General features: G+C 37.8%; 1 long non-coding RNA gene across 1 annotated transcript; it reads right to left on the reverse strand.

Moving 5' to 3' along the window:
* Nucleotides 1-682: 682 nt before the first annotated feature.
* LOC117097311 lies at nucleotides 683-18,905 on the reverse strand. Its single transcript, XR_004442913.1, has 3 exons — nucleotides 18,893-18,905; nucleotides 15,000-15,009; nucleotides 683-752 (listed from the first exon to the last, which is right to left on the reverse strand). It is a non-coding gene; the product is annotated as an uncharacterized LOC117097311 (long non-coding RNA).
* Nucleotides 18,906-19,119: the final 214 nt, after the last annotated feature.

Genomic DNA, 19,119 nt, shown 5'->3' on the forward strand with positions numbered 1-19,119 from the left:
AGAACATGCCCCATGTTTCCATCATCCTGTCTTAATATTGATTACACTCAACAAAAAAGACTGTAACACTCCCAAGTTTTCAGCATAATAGAGAAAATGGGGTGTCACCATGGTAATGGATCTGATGCATAGCTGGCCAAGTGTTAACACTGCCTGGGGGGATGTATTTTCCTATGGACTAGGCATATTGCATTATTTTCCCTATTTCTAATCAAGGGGATGTCTGTGATCATTAGATCTAAGTAGATAAACATATTGTCCTCAGACACAGGGCTTCACGTCCTTCCTGAACTCATTTCTGCCCTTGTGTAAATTCATACACAATGGTCTCCTTGGTTACTGCAACTTGCTGTATGTAAGGTTTTTCAGTGACTGTAAATCATTGGGATTTTTCAACAGTTAGGTAATTACAGATTCTTCTGTAAAGGGGATGTGTTCACTTTATTTTTTTTTGTATTCAACTTTAAGATGTACATGTGCATTTTATTACATGCATAGATTTTATAGTGGTTAAGTCAGAGTATGTAGGGTATCCATCACCTGAGTAAAACACATTGTACCCATTAACAACTTATCCTCATCCTCCCGCCAACCCCTTACCCTTCTGAGAGTCCAATGTCTATCATTCCACTCTCTACATCCACGTGAACAAATTTTTTACCTCCTATTTATGAGTGAGAATATGCAATGTTTGTCTTGCTGTTCCTGGCTTGTTTCATTTAAGATAATGACCTCCAGTTCCATCCATGTTGCTGCAAACGACATGATTTCATTCAGTTATGGCTGAATGCTATTCCATTGTGTATATATACCACATTCTGTTTATCTATTCATCCACTGATGAACACTTAGGTTGATTCTGTATCTTTGCTATTGTGAATAGCGCTGCAATACACATGCAATTGCAGGTGTCTTTTTGATATATTGATTTCTTTTCCTTTGGTTAGATACCCAGTAGTGGAATTGCTAGATCAAATGGTAGTTCTATTTTTAGTTATTTGAGAAATCTCCATACCTTTTTCCACAGAGGCTGTACTAATTTACATTATCACCAATGGTGTAAAAGAGCTCAGAAGTATTTTCTTTAAATCCTGGCCATCTAGCTACTGTGTAGGCCTAATTGATGTTTTCTCTTGATCCAAAATATATCCATCTTTATATTGCTTTGCTATTAAGTTAAAAAGGAGGAATATAATCTCACACTTATTTATGGGTAATTTATTCATTCATTTTTTAACAAGGAATGCATATTTTGTAAAAATCTCTTCTATAATCCAGGTACTGTTCTATGCATTGGGGATGCAGTGGTGAGCAGAAATAACCATTCCTTACTTGTGAGGCTTAACATTTTAGTTGGGGACTCATGCTATGGACTTACTGTTCTGAATATTGCAGTTATGTTAGTCTTCAGTGATTTGTAAACACAATAATCTGTGAGAATATTAATGGACACTGATTATTCAGAAAATAATTGGTTGTCATGCCAAATGCCATTATTTATTATAAACTAGTGTATGTGTGCATGTATCTGAGTGTGTTTAAAAAGAACTGAACTGTGTAGTATGTGTTGTCAAGTACATTCATAGGAGTATGAATTTAGGTGAGGATTTTTTTTTTTTTTTTTTTTTTTTTTTTTTTTTGAGACGGAGTCTCGCTCTGTCACCCAGCTGGAGTGCTGTGGCGGATCTCAGCTCACTGCAGCTCCGCCTCCCGGGTTTACGCCATTCTCCTGCCTCAGCCTCCGAGTAGCTGGGACTACAGGCGCCGCCACCTCGCCCAGCTAGTTTTTGTAGTTTTTTTTAGTAGAGACGGGGTTTCACCGTGTTAGCCAGGATGGTCTCCATCTCCTGACCTCGTGATCCGCCCGTCTCGGCTCCCAAGTGCTGGGATTACAGGCTTGAGCCACCGCGCCCGGCCTAGGTGAGGATTTTTTACTGTTATTAATTGCTAATGAATTCATCTCAGAAGTACAAATGATGCAGTGCATATGTTTATATATATGAGAACCATTAAGAGTTACATGAGTAACTTAATTAGTTGAGAAAAACAGTGGCTTGTAAATAATGAGTAAAGTGAAAATTAGCCAGCAAGGGTGCTAAAATAGAAATTTTGTATAAACATGTTTAGCTTCAACTTCATTGTAAGAAACTAAGAAATCAGTTTGCACAGTTTTCCTTCATAACTTCATTGGAATAACGATTAGTCACTTGTGTCTTTTGCCATGCCAAGGGGAAGTCATTTTGCAGATGATAAAGTTATATTTAGACCTATGCAAATTTCTTCAAATTATAGAGAAAAGGAAATTACTACCAGTCCAATTTAAAAAAAAATGCCTTGACTGTTTTTATTTCTTGGGGAATGTTAAGTGGACTCTGAAACTGTAAATATCCACTGGCTGAACTTGGTAATTTAGCAAAACCGCCCATATAGATTTGTGTTAAAAACACCTTTCTTAAACTAAAAAACTGACTGGAATCACATTTATTCATGAATGTTATCACTAACCACTAATTCCTGCATTAGCTTGTCTTGTGTGCAGTGTGAAAGTACAACCTTAAAGGAAAAAAGGAAATTTCTGGCTTTTATATGCATTTGAGGCAGTTGTTTAAAGGAGAAACATGTAAGCATCAGTGACTTTTTTTTAATAAAATGGTCAAGTTTGAGAATGTTTTCTTATGTCTCAATTGAAGATATAAAGACGGCTTTGAATAAGCAGAGGCAAGGTCATGCAATCCTATGGGCTGTAACCATTTAAATGTAGACTAGAATAGAATATTTGTCTGAAATGAGTTATATAACAGAATATGTGATTGAAATTTCAATCCTTCTAAAATCTGTGCTTTTGGAGAAAGGTGATTGTCAGAGCGAGTTCAGTAACTCTCTACCTGTGATCCCAAGTTTCAAGGCAAATAGGTTGAGAAGATTCAGTGGTATTACAGGAGAAAGATCTGGCAGCTGTGATAATTATCCTGGTTGTGCCTTTTGAAGATTAGGACAGGAATGGCAGCAGCCATCAAATGAAAGGCTGGCAAAATTAAAATTGATGACCACGTTACACTGAAGCTCATACATTATATTCAGTGAAAGGAACCATGCCATACAAATAAGAAAGCCACAATTTCTGCTCATTCCTAATTATATCTCCTTTTTCCATCTGTTTCAATTCCAGCACCTTAACTCATTCTAGTAGAGAAAGAAATAAGTTTCTTTAGGATTTAGGAGACAATTTTAGTGCTTTTTAATGTAAAAAATGTAATATAAATATGAAATAAATTCTACCATTTTTGTCTGAAGGGTCACAAGGCCACTGGAGATATAAGAGGTTGTGAAGGTCAGTGCCATATACAGAGAAAATATGGTTCTTGATCCAAGATATTGATGTGAGATTTCAGACTTTGATATGCCAAACACTGTCTCTAGGCACTGATAGGTTTGGAATCCATAAGAAAGTAACCCTTTACTCAAGGTTGGAAACACGAAGTCAAATGGTTTCCCCTCAGGAAGGAACCACATTTTTTCCCAAGTCCAAAGCAATAAATAGATGGATAGACAAGATGCTTTCAAGTTGTAATCAACAGGACTACACAGTGGAGAGTACTTACTGGGGAAGTGAGGGACACTTTAGTTTGAGGTCAATAAAAAGTAAGTCTGTGATGAACTAGTAGTAGGGAAAATGAGAAACTCAATACATTGTCATTGGTTGATGCTGTAACAGACTGTTTTGCTCCAGAGACCTGCCTGTGGAAGATCATGGTGTTGTGTATGCTGTTTACTATGATTTTCTACAGGGCAGGTGCTCTATTCTTAACCTCCATTCAACAAACATTTACCCCACAAACATACACACTTATTTTATACATTTTAATGATGGTTTTCTATTTCTATTCCTCATTTCTCTTTTCCTTCTGGGATTTTTAAACTATCAAATCTGGCCTCTTTAGCTTCCCTTTCCAATGAAGCCTATATGAGTTGTATGTATTATTGCAGAATAACCTCATGGTTTTTGCTTAGAATACTTCTTCTTGCAACCTCATATGTCAAGAATTCTCTGACTGGTTCAGTTAAGACATGGCCACCTTCCCTTTAGACTGCCATAACTCCTTGCCAACTCCTCTGTTATGGCACTTAACACAATTGGTTGAAATTCTCTGTTTACATTTCTGTTTCTCTAACTAGACTATAAACTCTTTGAGAGTAGGGATCTTCTCATCAATGCCTGGTTCAGTAGTATGTAGTGGGTTCTAAATAAATATTAACCATATACTGGCTAAAATTTTAATATTCACTGAATAAAATAATGAATGAATATAAGAAAGGTTGATTGTATGACAGCACTAGGCCTATGCTGATTAACCTAATTAGCTGAACTCTCTTAGAGCTAGGATATTCATAAGGAATTGATAGCACATTTTTCAAGCATGTAATCTGCTTAGAAAAGCTGAGGAATAAAAGCAACAGATCAATACTTGAGAAGAGTCCAAAGGCTAATATTTTCTGATGCTTAAATGCATAAAAACCTGAGTCAGAACAAAAATTAGAAAATTACAGAATGGAAATGACCTTAGAAAACATTTAGACAAACTTCCAGAAAGAATATAAATTAATGATCCCACAGCCTCATGCGTGGTTATTGGCAGAGAACCAAAATTCAAGTCTCTAAACTCCCAATCCTGGCCAGTTTTCTCTATTCTTACTGCTGTGACAACTCCATTTCAAATGCTTACACATCCAGCATGAAATGCAGATAATGTGTTTCTCTTGCTTTTTGCTCTCACTGAATAATTTTCAGCAGCTCCTCAGACTGCTTTTTTTTGCCCTGCTGTGCCCTGCTGTGTTCACCCTTACAGAGGACATCTGGTCATGCAGCAAAGAGAGTTATTCACTACTTTTTTTCCAGTATCCCCTCAGTCAATCAGTCAACAAGTTATTTATTGGGCACTTGCTGATGTGAGCAACGCAGGGCTAATATGATAGAGTTGGCTGCTTTTAAACTCAATGCATCAATTAAATAGCACTTTGCATGATTTTGACTTGGCATACCTCAAAGGACAATATTTTTCAAGGCCACTGTGAACTCTGTAATGAGAAGCTCACCTAGTAATTTCACACGGAATCATGCATTTTGGCCTCATCCCCAGTGTAAGCTTAAAGGCTGTCAGATACAAAGCATCCAAGACCAAATTCTGTCCTCAGATGTTCAAAGACGGTGTTCATCTGGTCTTTACATATTATGACTGAGACTGAACACCCAGAAAGCAGTAGAATGAGAAGGACATTTCTTTTTTCAACATGAAGTTTTGAATGTTTTCATAAATTTTGGATTAGAGACCAGGATACAGTGTGAGTAAGAATGACCACTGGGAGTTTGTGACAATGTTTGCTGATACTTTGTCATCCAAATACTGTACTCTCTGTGACTCAGGCTTCAATGGACATATAAAGAGATTAATTAAACCTTTTGGCAAGAGGGGTTTCTGGTAACTCAACTCATTAAGTCACACTGTCCAGTGCACTGGGCCTGAGTAGGTGGTTGGCTTGGGGAGGAGTGGGGATGTAGGTCTGTGACCACATCACAAGCCACAGGTGACTTTGGAATCTGAATAATCCTTGGGGTCACCCTGGTGTTTGGCTCAAGATGGGAAAGCCAAATTTTCACATAGGTGTTCTCTTCCAGTTCAGTGAACAACATTTGAGAATGAACTCAACCCAGGATAGTGTTGCCAGATAAAATACAAGACACTCAGTGAAATCTGAATTTCAGGTAAACATCAAGTAATTTCTTAGTCTGTCTAAAATATTGCATCAGGCATATGTATGTTAAAGATTATGTTAAAATTTATGTTTACTTGTAATTCAGATTTACCTGGGTATCCTGCATTTTTTATTTGCTAATTCTGGCAATCTTAAATCAGGACTTTCTCTCTATCAGTTACATTATAAGCAAGAAGCAGCTTAGGGTGTTACTGTGAGACTTTCTGTGGATTCCATCTTGCATAACTCTGTAAATTAGTCGTAACTCATCTGGCAGTACAAGTTTAACAAGGGCAGCTCTTGGTTAACACTTGGATGGGACACTGCCTGGAAAAAGCTTCAAGGGCACTACTGCACACTGGTTAAGAATGTGAGTTTGGAGTCAAGTGACATGAATTTGAAACCTGACTTTGCACTGCTAGTTATGTAACTTAGGACCAATTACTTAACCTTCCTGTACCTCAGCTGCTTCCTCTGTGAAATGGGATAATGGTATCTAACCTAAAGTTGTAAGGATTAATGGACAAGTACACATAAAGTGCTTGGCAATATCACAAAAACTATGCAAATATTAATTATTTTTTGCTTATGAGAGCCAGATAAACTTCTGGATATATTTTTACTTATTGTAAAAGTTAAATTTAGACTGCTTATATGTAACATTAAACTCAAGTCACCAATTTTAAATTAATTCATTGCATAAAAGGGATTAACTTAATCATATGTTCCTGAGTATCTGCTTAATCAAACCATGCTATACCTATTTTAATTGCATGACTCTGTATACAGAACCACTGGAGTCTCCATGTTATTCGGGTTTGTCAATTTCTCTATAATATCACACCAGGGGGATGAGAATGTTCCATGAAAAAGATCCATGGGAAATTAAAAACTTTAAAAATTATTTTTAACATAAATAAAGCAATATCAAAGGTAAATGTCTCCATGAAGTCCAGGTACAGTTTACATTAAATAAGTCTGTTCTGAAAAGAGCAATCTCTTGGATTCACGAAGAAAAGGTGTGATGACTCTATCAATATGAGATCAGAAAGTAGAAAATATGAGATAATGAGCTCAAGAGCTTTTAATGAGGAAAATAGACTAAAAATTTGCTGAGCAAGAAAACTCTAGAGATTTTAGATAATGTCTCAATATAATCATGCCATTAAATGATGAAGTATAAACATAATTTAGAATTCCATCTTTGGAATATGAAAGAAGACTCATTCCACCCAATCTTTTAGTTTTTAATCAGCCAGACATAGTAAATTTTCTCAACTTCAGTTGAAACATAAATGAAAATATAATACCATTTACATATAAATGAAATGATATCCAGTTATAGAGTAATTGCTACTTGAAATTGGAGAAAACAATAACATATTTCACAAGGTCTGGAAAAGAAAATTTTGAAGAAGACCTACCCAGAATTGAAAACCTATTGACCAATGCCAACTGCGTCTATAGGCCTGGTGTCCAGTGCCTACAGGGTTCATGCTGCTTTTCTGGACTTGGTCCCTTACGAGTCTGTGGGTGCACTATTCCCAGGGAAACTTTAGTTCTTACACACATCTTTTCAGCAATGGCATTTGCAGAGGGCCTCTCAGAGCCATGAGAGGGGCATATTCAAGCCCTAACACCCAAGGGAGAATCCCTAGTGATGATTCTTCTGGGATGGGACTAGGTTTCTCGGTGCTACTGTAAGAGCTTCCAGGGAAATCCTGTAGCCTTCAAATGCTAGCCTCATTATTGATAAGCAAAGAGGCAGAGTTGCTAGGATTGAGAAACTAACCATTCTAAAGGGGATACAATTGAGATCAATACAAATAACGTACGTAGCATCACATAGAAGGACTCACTGAGCGATTGCCTGTTCACATGGCTGAGCGAAATTCTTGCCTCTCACTCAGGTCTCAGGGCCTTCGTCCTGTATACCACAGAGGGATTGTGCAGGCCTTTGTTTTCCATTGGAATGAATTTGAATTCTTTACCTAAGTGGTACCTGATATGCTTCAACCCAGTTCTTGAAAACAAAACAAACAAAACAATGTGTATGTAAAGTTTCTTTGGACCTTTGAGTAAGAAATTTGGCTGACTTTTACGTACCAAGAGAGAAAAAGATGAACACTTAATGGATTCCATAACTTTTTGTGAGTTGTGTTATTTGGAATAAATTGAAAAAAGTTTTAAGCAAGCTATTCTGACTTATAACTGGATAAATGTAGCAATCTAATATTCTGTTATATCAAGGTTCATAGAAAGTGAAGATGGTTCCCTATCTGCTGATACTCTCTGGAAAACTCAAATCACTTTATTATTAATTTTTCCAAGGCAACTACACATATACTTGCTTGTGATCCTGTACTTAAGCCTAGTCTTTGGTAAGCAGGTATACGAAGATGACTAAAGTAAGTGGCAAATACGGCAGGTGAGAAAGCTAGAACGAGAGCAGTGTGGACTAGCAGAGAATCCAGGAAGAATTAACTCTTACATGGATGTCTATAGTGAAAAACTATAGGAGAGGGCCACCTGAACCCAATGCATCTCTTATAATTGATTTCAAATAAGAATGTTAGAAAACTTATTTTTTCTGTTCTCTGGAACAATGCTATATTGAACAAAGCGAGCCAACAAATCTGTTAATAATTATAAAATATCTGAAACACTTTGTATTTGCAATAAAACATATAAAAATGCTTTGTATTATTTTAACCAATAAGAAGGAAAGAATTTAAGTAGATTTTTATTTACCCTGATATTTAAAACTACTCACACTGCTAATTTAGACTTCAAATTTTGACTTGAAACTCAGTCTTCATTTATTCTTTTTTGACCTCTATGTAAATTCCTCTTTGGCCCACATCTCTCCTGGTTTATGAGACAGAGTTTCAGACAGACGACTTGAGTTGGCAGATCTGCTTAATGTGGTCCTGTAAGGTGGGGACTTGGGGTCAGGTATGTTAAGGGACTATGGAGTAAAATGTAATTAGGAGGAATTGCTTAGCAACTGGGAATAGAGGTGACTGAAACCTCATCTGACAGAATTTAGAGGGAACTTACAGCAATTTCAGTCAAAATGCCAAATGGAAATTTTTGGTTTGTTTGGTCTTAAAGTGATCCTGCATCAAAAAAAAAAAAAAAAAAAAAAGAAGATAGTGAAAACAGCCAATATATTTTTTTAAATGCTAGGATTTCCACTGTCATATATTAAAACATATAATAAAATTTTAGTGAAGACTGTGATATTGACCTAAGAATAGACAGAGCAATGGAACAGACTCGAAAGCCTAGAGCCTGGTGTTTATAAAATGTTAGTGTATGATAACTATGAGTTGCTAAACAATGACAGAATGACACATCATTAATACATGGTACTGGGATAATTAATTACTACTCAGAGAATAATTAATTATAAAACCTCATGTCATATATCAAAATACAATCCAAATAAAAAATTGACTCAAAAAGAGTAAAAATATAAGCAAATGAAAAAAATAGCTGGATATTTTTGGGATAAAGTATACATCCCATCCACCCCTTCCAAAAAACATAGATGATTTCTCCCTAAAGTTTCATAAAACAATGGCTGTCGTACATAAAATGAAAAGATCTCTTTAACACATAGATTTTGTAAATTAATGAGAAAATGAATATAATTTTCCTTAAAGGCAGAAACCAATAAGCTATCTCTCTCTCAAGCCTCCCTCTACCCCCACAATATTCTTTTTCCTCAATCTAGCCCACTGTCTGGCACATTATAAACACTCAATATAAATGTGTTGAATGAACAAATGAATTATTGAAAAAGATAAATAGCACACTAGAAAAAAGATAGTTTGAAGAGCAGTTAAAAAGAAGTATAATAATTCATAAATATAAGAATCTCTAACCTCACTAGTAATCAAAGAAATGCAAATTAAAATGCAATAAGATAGCATTGCCTGCCCTTCAAATTAGTAAGTGTTCATACAGTTTAATGCTCAGTGTTTGAAGAGAATGATAAAACAGATGGCAAAATTATAAATTATTATATGCTTTTTAGAAGTTTAATTATATATCAAAAACTGTAAAATATCTTTATCTTTTGATTATGAAATGTATTTTCATGTAATTATTAGAGCTATTCAAGAAGGTTTGGGAGTAAAGTTATGCATTGCTTTATTATTTTTTGAAGACTGGACTTGATCTGTATGTCCATAATGTAGGGTTGTTTAAAATAATTGCAATGCATGAATAATAAAATAATGAGCAGTCATTAAAATAGTGTTTTAGAGATTATTTAGTGTTATGAGGAAATGATTAGGGCAGATAATGCAAAAATAGCAAGTTAAAAATAAATTTTAATTCTCGAATGTTGTTTTCATTGTGTTGACTATATCATAAAATTACAATTATGAGTGAATTCAGTTCCTTTAATTCCATGGAATTCCAGGGAATTCTGTGAATTCCCTAAGACTCAAGTGAGCCAATATGTACAACCTTGCCCTATCCGTTTTTAAAAAGTATGTTTAATAGAGAAAGATTGTTTAGGCATATGTATGCACAGTAAGAGTGGTTACCTTTATGAAGTGGGGCCAATGCGAATTTTATCTATTTAATATTCTGATGTATTTTTAAAAAATCATCTTATAATAAGTTCAATTACCTTTATATTCAGAAAAAAAGCATATTTTAAATAAAAAATTGAGTTCCTCTAGGTTGTTTAAATGCTAAGTGGAAGATTGAAGAATCTTCCAGAAAGAAGAAAGGCGCCTCAGAGACAGAGACTTGTCTCCCCAGAGGAGGTGGAGACCAAGTGGAGCCCGCCCGCCTGGAGTCCTTCTGCAGGGAGAAAGCCCGGTTTCTGTGGCGCATGCGTCGCAGGCTGGAAATGACAGCCTGTGGGTATGGTGCTCTGTTCTGCATTAATTTAGGCTCCAGGCTCCCTACAACTCCTATAAGGACCAGGGGAACTGGCAGCTGCAGGAGAAGGGAGATCTCGGGGGCCATGGGGATCCAAATTCTCACAGCAGGCCAGCCGAGGCAGAGAAACCATTCCCTGTGAAGTGAGTTGAATAGTGTCCTCCCCTCATACTCCCCGAAAACTGACGTCCACTTGGAACCTCAGAATGAGACCTTATTTGGAAATAGGAATTTTTGCAGATGTAATGATTTAAGGATGTCAGGGTTAAAATGATCAGACTGGTGTCTTTATAAGGGGAAAGTGAGGAAGGTTTGGACACAGAGGCACACAGCATAGAAGGCCAGGTGAAAATGGTGGCAGAGGTTGGAGTAATGATGCTGCCTCAAGCTAAGGGACACCAGGAGCCACTTGAAACCAGACGAGGCAAGGCAGGATTCCCCGCTAGAGCTTTTAGGGGAGGCGTGGCCCTGCCAACACCTTGATTTCAGACTTCAGGCCTCCAAAACTGTGAGAGAATAGCTTTCTGTTTTGTTAAAGGTGCCCAAGTTGTGATAATTTGTTTAGACACACCCAGGAAACTAATACAGCCTGGTGAGATGATAAGGCTGGGTAAAGTCCAGGAAACAAAGGGGCTTCCCGGTGCTTTTTAGTGGCAAAGTTCCTCATCACTATGGTCGTGAAACAGGACAGCTCTATCCAGGAAACTTGCTCTGACTTCCTGTCTAGTGTTAGCAGCAGGTGATTGATACTGTCCTTGTAAGTCGTAAGTCTTAAATTGAGCAGTGCCTCCATTCAAGAAAAGGAGGTTAATGCATGTTTCTGAGTGCTTGCTTCTTGAATGAATCTGAGAGATACTCACTAGAGACACTGAAGTAGTTACTCGGCACAGACAGTGACCTCATGGCATTTTAGCAAAAGGAGAACCAGTTCTCCTGTGAATTTTGGTAAAGTGCTTTTATGTGGCCTGTGGGAAAAGGCAAAGGAGAAATCTCTCTCTCTCGCTCTCTCTCTCTCTCTGTGTGTGTGTATATATATGTGTGTGTGTGTGTATATATATATATATATATATATATATTTTTTTTTTTTTTTTTTTTTTTTTTTTTTTTTACCAAATTGGGCTGTGAAATCCAAGTCTGAGATTCACTGGACTCTTGTGAAGTTCTCTGACAAGGCAGCGAGGTTTCCAGGAGAAAAAAAACCCTCCCTGCTCCTATGTTAGAAGATGACTTCTCATGCAATTCTTAGTAATTTAGACAGAAGAGGGACTGTGGAGGAATTCTCCTTTCTCTGGCACTGTTCTTGCCATTGCTCACAGGTAAATTCCCAAAGAAGACCTGATGTATATGCTGGATGATAAACAATTCAAGCAAAACGAGATTTCAGAAAATTCTGATGTCCATATTTAAGGTTCATCACTTTTTAAAAAATTATTAGTGATGAGCACTGTTTGTAGTATATCAGGGAACAGTGTGAACCTGTAGCTTTGTAGGGGCATTCACTGATGCCAAATGAATCCTGAGGCTGGTAGCTTATTTATGGCTGTGCTATCATCTTAGCAGAACACAGAGAAGCAGCTATTGCTGATTTAGTTATTAGACATAAGCACAAAGGGTTAGGAGCTTCTAGGACATTATTCATTGACAATAATCCATAGCCTGCTATGAACAATGCTGCATGCTGTGCAAATATAGCAAGAGTGCCTTCATAAATAATGCCAGAATCACTAGCAGTGCCAAGGCAGATAGAATATATCGATGGCAAGTTAATGTGTTAGGCCCCTGAGTTTGCTTAATTATATAGGCTGATTTACCATAAGCAAATGAAGAAAATTGCCTTAGCTAAATGCAGATTTGAGAGTCCATAATCCTGTCTCTCTTCCCTACCCCCAGGCTTAAGATAGATCCTTCTAATAATGATGCAATTTTCTTGGCTCCCCCTGAATTCTATATTCTTAAAAGATACAGTGCTATTGTTCTCATTTTGGTGATGAGAATAGAATGTGTTTTCTCTTCTTGTAATTATCTTCTATAAGCAACCAAAATGGATTTTGAGCTTGTACAAAGATGTCAACATCTGCTTATTTTCAGGCTGTTTGTCTGCACAGGAGATAGTAGTCTAAATCCATTTCTCAATTTATACAAAATTGCATCACCCACACATTCAGGCCACATTCCTGAGATGGGAAAATGAGAGATAAGTTTACTTACAGGGAATTTCTCTCTAGAATGTGATCATGTAGCACATGTTTGAAAGATAAGAGAGGGAGTTTTCATGGGGTTGCATAAGACGAAGGTGAATTGTTCTCAGAATCATACCAAATGACAAGGTAGTAGTCAGGATAATGGGCTCCTACAGATGTTCACATCCTAATCCCTGGAACCTGTGAATATGTTATGTTACATTGCAAATGACATTTTGCAGATGTTACTAAATTCAGTATCATGAGATGGAGAGGTTATCCTGGATTATCTGGATGAGCCCAGTGTAATTATAAGGATCTTTATAAATAGAAGAGGGAGGCAGGCCAGTTAGTGTTAGACTGATGCAGCATAAGACTCAACTGGCTGTTGCTGAGTTTGAAGATTGGTGCGAGGCTACAACACAAGGAATGCAGGCAGCCTATAGAAGCTAAAAAAGGCAATGTATCCTGGCTGACACTTTGATTTTAGCTGAGTGAGACTCATGTCAGACTTCTGACCATCGGAACTGTCAGATAATAAATGTGCATTGTTTTAAGCCATCAAATTTGTAATTTTTTTTTTTTACAGCAGGATTGGAACTAATACAGAAAATAATAAGTAACTCATACCATCACCTCTGTCTTAGTCTGTTCAGTGTTGCTGTAAAGAAATACCTAAGGCTAGATAATCTATAAAGAAAAGAAGTTTATTTGACTCATGGCTCTGCAGGCTATATGAGAAGCATAGCACTTTACAAGTGGCATCTGCTTCTGTAGAGGGCCTCAGGCTGCTTCCACATATGGCAGAAGATGAAGTGGGGCCAGTGTATGCACAGATCACATGATGAGAGAGGAAGCACCTCCACCTCTGACTGGGAGGTACCAGACTCTTTAACAATCAGCTCTTTCAGAAACTGCTAAAGTAAGAACTCACCCCTGGGGGAGGACATCAGTCTATTCTTGAGGGATCTGCTCCCATGACCCAATTATCTCCCCTTGAGTCCCATTTCCATCACTGAGGATCAATTTCAGCATGAGGTTTGGGAGACAAACATCTAAACTATAGCAACCACTATGAAGAAGATGATCTGGTTGAGTTATTAAGTTACATTAAGGGATTTTTTAACTAAATGATTACTACATACCAAGCATTGTGCTTTTGCATTGGTGATGTATCAGCAAATGACATATGAACATTCGTTTATTCTCAAAATAGTATTGAGTTCCCACCATTTGCAAAGTTACTGTTCCAGGAGAAACTTGGGTAAGATAAGATAAGAAAGACGAGATTCCTGCCCTTACTTAGTTTATGCTCTTGTATAGGAGAAAACAAATAATAAGCAAGTGAATGAATAAGATAATTACATGTTGTGTTTAGTGCTATAGAAAAAATTACACAAGGCTAGGTGATAGAGGTTAATTGAAGGAAATCTCCCTTAGGTCACTGGCATAGGGAAAGCCTCTATGAGAAGAAGAAGTGAAGGGCAAGAGGGAGGCAGCCCTAATAAGCTCGGGTGTGGAATGTCCCAGACTTAAGGGAAAGAAAGGAAAGGCAAAAGCCTAGAGATGGGCGTGAACTTAGAGAATGAGAAGAATTGAAGGTCAGTGTGAAAGGAGAGTAGTGTGCATCATGGAGAGACTGGTGAAAGATCACTCGGGGCCATACTAAGGAATCTGGCCTACAAAGAGTAAAAACTATTCTAAGAGAAATGAGAAGGCAATGGAGGCATTGAAGCAGAGTAGCATGATGCAATGGATGTTACCCTGTATTGGGTGACCTTGAAATAATTTAAACTGCTTTTATGGTGTTATTTGAACTTTGAACCTAAAGTAAATTTAGATATCATTAGCTCCATTCTTTTTTTGTTAATTGAAACTGGTGCCTACATTGTTTGATTCACTTGCGTGGGACACAAATCTCTTTGGTGTGTGTCCCTAGTTGCTACTGTTTTTATTGTGTTGCCTACCCATCACGTGCGCTTGGTTTCGCTAATTTTTATTTACTATTGGTTATTCTCTCTTTTTTCCCCCTTTTAAATCAAATCATTTGGGAACCAAGATCTGCTTTATAGGGACTAAAGAAGTTCACAGCTACTGGAACTGGACTCAAATTAGAAAGAGTCCGTGAGACATAGAATCCCTACCGTGCTCTTTGTGAACTTCTACTCATGAATGGCTTACTGTAGTTCATTCATATTGTTTTATGAAGTAAGTTATTTCTAGTAACAACCTGCATAACCTTTTGATCTTTTTCTTTTTATTTGACAGAGAGAGAAAAGGATAGCACTGAAAATTGGAGGGTTGGCTGTTGCTAGGCACCAAACTGACATTCAGGAAGTGGAAATGAAACCCAAGAAGATTTAAAAAATAAACAAGTGTTTTAATCTTTAACTGCAACTCCAATGATTCAAATTAAGTTATCTGATTACTAGTATTTCCCAAACAGACTTTTAACAAGAGAAATGGAATGCTATTTTTGAGAACTATCAGTACTCTGTTGTATTTGTTAGTACAGGTATTTTTGCTCCTAGTATGTTTATCAGAGTCATTGAAATTTATAATTTTTAGGTTTAGTGGTTAGAGGAGTAGACAGTAGTTTGCAAGACAAAGTCAAATTTATGTCATTTAAATTTCAGTAGAGTTGGTTTGAATATTTCCCTAAAGAGACCTTTGAAATACAGGTAAAATTGAATAAACAATTGACTCATTCCATGATCATTGGTGTTTTCGTCTACCTCCATAAAGAGCTTCATACCTTTGACCTCTGAAATAATTGATTGAGATCCTGAGAGATATCACCAATTGCATTTCCTTTCCTCCAAAACATTCTCTTTGCATTCATGGCTGTTCTGAAAGAAAGGCATGGCCTCTCTCCTAAGCTCTGTGGAGCCTTAGTAATCTCTGTGATAGATGATGCCAGCTTTGTGTACTGATGTATTTGTAGTCATAATACCAATAATAAATGAGGTAGACCTAACTCTACCAAGAGGAGCAAAAACTGGACACTGTAACTTTGCAGAATTAGCAACATGGGCCCGTTACACATGGCAGCACTGTGTAGTGGTTGGAAGTGCAGCCTTCAAAGTCAACTGCTTGGATTGGAATCTTGTTCTTCCGTTTACAAGCTGTGTGACCTTAGGTAAGTCACTTATCTTCTCTGTGCCTATGTCTTCACCTTTAAGAGGGGAGAGTAACAATAGCTAGCTTATTGTTATTAAGATGCTTAAATGAGATGATATCTTTAAAGCTCTTAGAAAAATGCCTGACATGATAATTAATAAATGATTTGATAAATCAAGTAACATACAGAGACGTACATGTGAGTAATCTCTCACCAGATCATAGTATTTTCTTCCACTTTTCTCTCCTATTTTCTTAAACTACACCTAGAAAAAGGAGTGATGTAAATGTTTCCAAAAAGGCAGTCTTTATGAATAGATAAATACATACATCATTCCAATTTACAGAAAACCAGTCCTTGCTTTGCACGTTTGCATGAATTTAAGTTGCCACAGTTTGTTAAGATGGTCCTCCAACAACGTGGCTCCAATGACAGTTACCGTGGTATATTAACTGGATAATTACATAAAGTACAAACTTCCTGTTAGCTCTTCTGTCCACACCTACTGTACAAATGACAGATGTGCATCATGATCACTGACCAATCATGTCACTTCTTTCAAAACTTGTCAGTGATTGATCACTAAAAATCTGTTTTCAGATCACATACAGATAGCATAGTGTGTAGCTGTGTTTCTGTTTACACAAATGGATAATCAACAGAGTAAATTGACCAACAAAAGTAAAAGTGTAACAATGAAACAAAATTTGGGAGTGAATTGAATGAGCATAAATGGAGCTAAGAAGAAATAGCTGTTACTGGACCCCATTTGAGACATTCTAGATCTACAGCCAGACGGCCTTAATGAAGGTGAATTTATCTCCATAAATGAAGAAAGAGGTTGTGGCAAAAAGAATAAAGCTGTTCTAGATGACATGACATTTTTACATTAAAAGAACTCTCAGAGGTATTTCATGACATTGAGAGCATAAAAGATGACATGTTTGAAGTTGATCAAAACTTAGAAAACAGAGTAATTCCCCCAAGCAGGAACAATGCTCCCTCTGTATCTTAAGTTACACATTAATGAGAAAGAGAAGGCAAACACTGTTCAAATGACTTCTGATGAAAGTACGAAGAAATAATTTCAACTCACTGGGACTTTAATATATTAATATAAAAATACTTCCAAATCAATATAGGTCAATAATATCAAATGATCTATCAAAGTAATATCAAAATGTAATGTCAATATATTTCTGTTGTACTAAAAATCATTAGTTTTACTATTTGTTGCATTTTCTGTACATTTATAAACTATGGTAAGAGTTTTTTAATTTTTGAGAAAAAAATGTCAAGGTCATGGAACAGTTGTAGCTTTTTAAAAATAGATTATTAATATCTCTTTGTATGGTTTCAGCTTGCAGGATCATTATAATGGCCCTGCACAACCATGAAAAGTGAGGACTACTTGCATTATTTCACAGGCAATGCTAACCCAATGGGAGGAGTGGAAAAGATCATCTGAGGAAAATAGCTGTGCTGGTTGGGGAAGTGACTGGCTGATTCAAGGCTGTGCTGCCTTGAAAACAGTAAAGGTTTCACTTGAACAAATAGTAAATTTTCCTGTCCTCGAGATGTTTTTGATGCTACTTTTAATCACTAAATGGTGTCAGAAAACATCATTCATTTGGATTGCCCAAAATCAGAGATTCTCCACATAGATCAATTTACCTCAAGTCAGCATTCTCATTTCCTGATCCTATATATTTCATGGGAAGAAGTAGAAAGTGTCTTTCTTTTTCCTTCATCAGTTCCAGAGAGCATATTATTAGACATAAATTATTATTATTTTTTTTTATTTTTTATTTTTATTTATTTATTTATTTATTTTTTGAGGCGGAGTCTCGCTCTGTCGCCGGACTGGAGTGCAGTGGCCAGATCTCAGCTCACTGCAAGCTCCGCCTCCCGGGTTTACGCCATTCTCCTGCCTCAGCCTCCCGAGTAGCTGGGACTACAGGCGCCCGCCACCTCGCCCGGCTAGTTTTTGTATTTTTAGTAGAGACGGGGTTTCACCGTGTTAGCCAGGAAGGTCTTGATCTCCTGACCTCGCGATCCGCCCGTCTCGGCCTCCCAAAGTGCTGGGATTACAGGCTTGAGCCACCTCGCCCGGCGACATAAATTATATACTCAATATCAATGTGTAAAATCCCACGGTAAAGGGCACTGAATGCCAATGTTCCTCTGAACCAACACAGAGAATATTAGCATCATTTTATCCAACTTTAGAAGGAACACACAAATTCCTGGGCAAGATGGCCAAATAGGAACAGCTCCAGTCTGAGGCTCCCAGCGAGACCAACGCAGAAGGGAGGTGATTTCTGAATTTCCAACTGAGGTACCCAATTCATCTTATTGGGACTGGTTAGACAGTGGGTGCAGCCCACAGAGGGCGAGCCAATGCAGGTTGGGGTGTCGCCTCACCCAGGAAGTGCAAAGGGTCAGGAAACTCCCTCCCATAGCCAAGGGGAGCTGTGAGGGATTGTGCCATGAGGGATGGTGCTATCCAGCTCAGATACTACGCTTTTCCCACAGTCTTCACAACCCACAGACTAGGGGATTCCCTCAGATGCCTGCACCACAAGGGCCCTGGGTTTCAAGCACAAAAGTGGGTGGTCATTTGGGCAGACACTGAGTTAGCTACAGTTTTTGTTTTGTTGTTGTTTTTCTCATACCCCACTGGCACCTGGAACACCAGCAAGACAGAAGCGCTCACTCCCCTGGAAAGGGGGCTGAAGTCAGGGAGCCAAGTGGTCTTGCTCAGCCAATCCCACCCCCACAGAAACAAGCAAGCTAAGATCCACTGGCTTGAAATTCTTGCTGCTAGCACAGCAGTCTGAAGTCAACCTGGGATGGTCAAGCTTGGTGAGGGGAGGGGTGTCTGCCATTACTGAGGCTTGAGTAGGTGGTTTTCCCCTCACAGTGCAAAAAAAGCCACCAGGAAGTTCAGACTTGATGTAGTCCACTGCAGGGCCACAAACCACTGTAGCCAGACTGCCTGTCTAGATTCCTCCTCTTTGGGCAGGGCATCACTGAAAGAAAGGCAGCAGCCCCAGTCAGGGGCTTATAGATGAAACTCCCATCCCCCTGGGACAGAACACCTGGGGGAAAGGGCAGCTGCGGGTGCAGCTTCAGCAGACTTAAATGTTTCTGCCTGCCAGCTCT

Source organism: Trachypithecus francoisi, unplaced genomic scaffold (genome assembly GCF_009764315.1).
Source record: "Trachypithecus francoisi isolate TF-2019V2 unplaced genomic scaffold, Tfra_2.0 Lachesis_group15, whole genome shotgun sequence".
NCBI lineage: Eukaryota > Metazoa > Chordata > Mammalia > Primates > Cercopithecidae > Trachypithecus > Trachypithecus francoisi.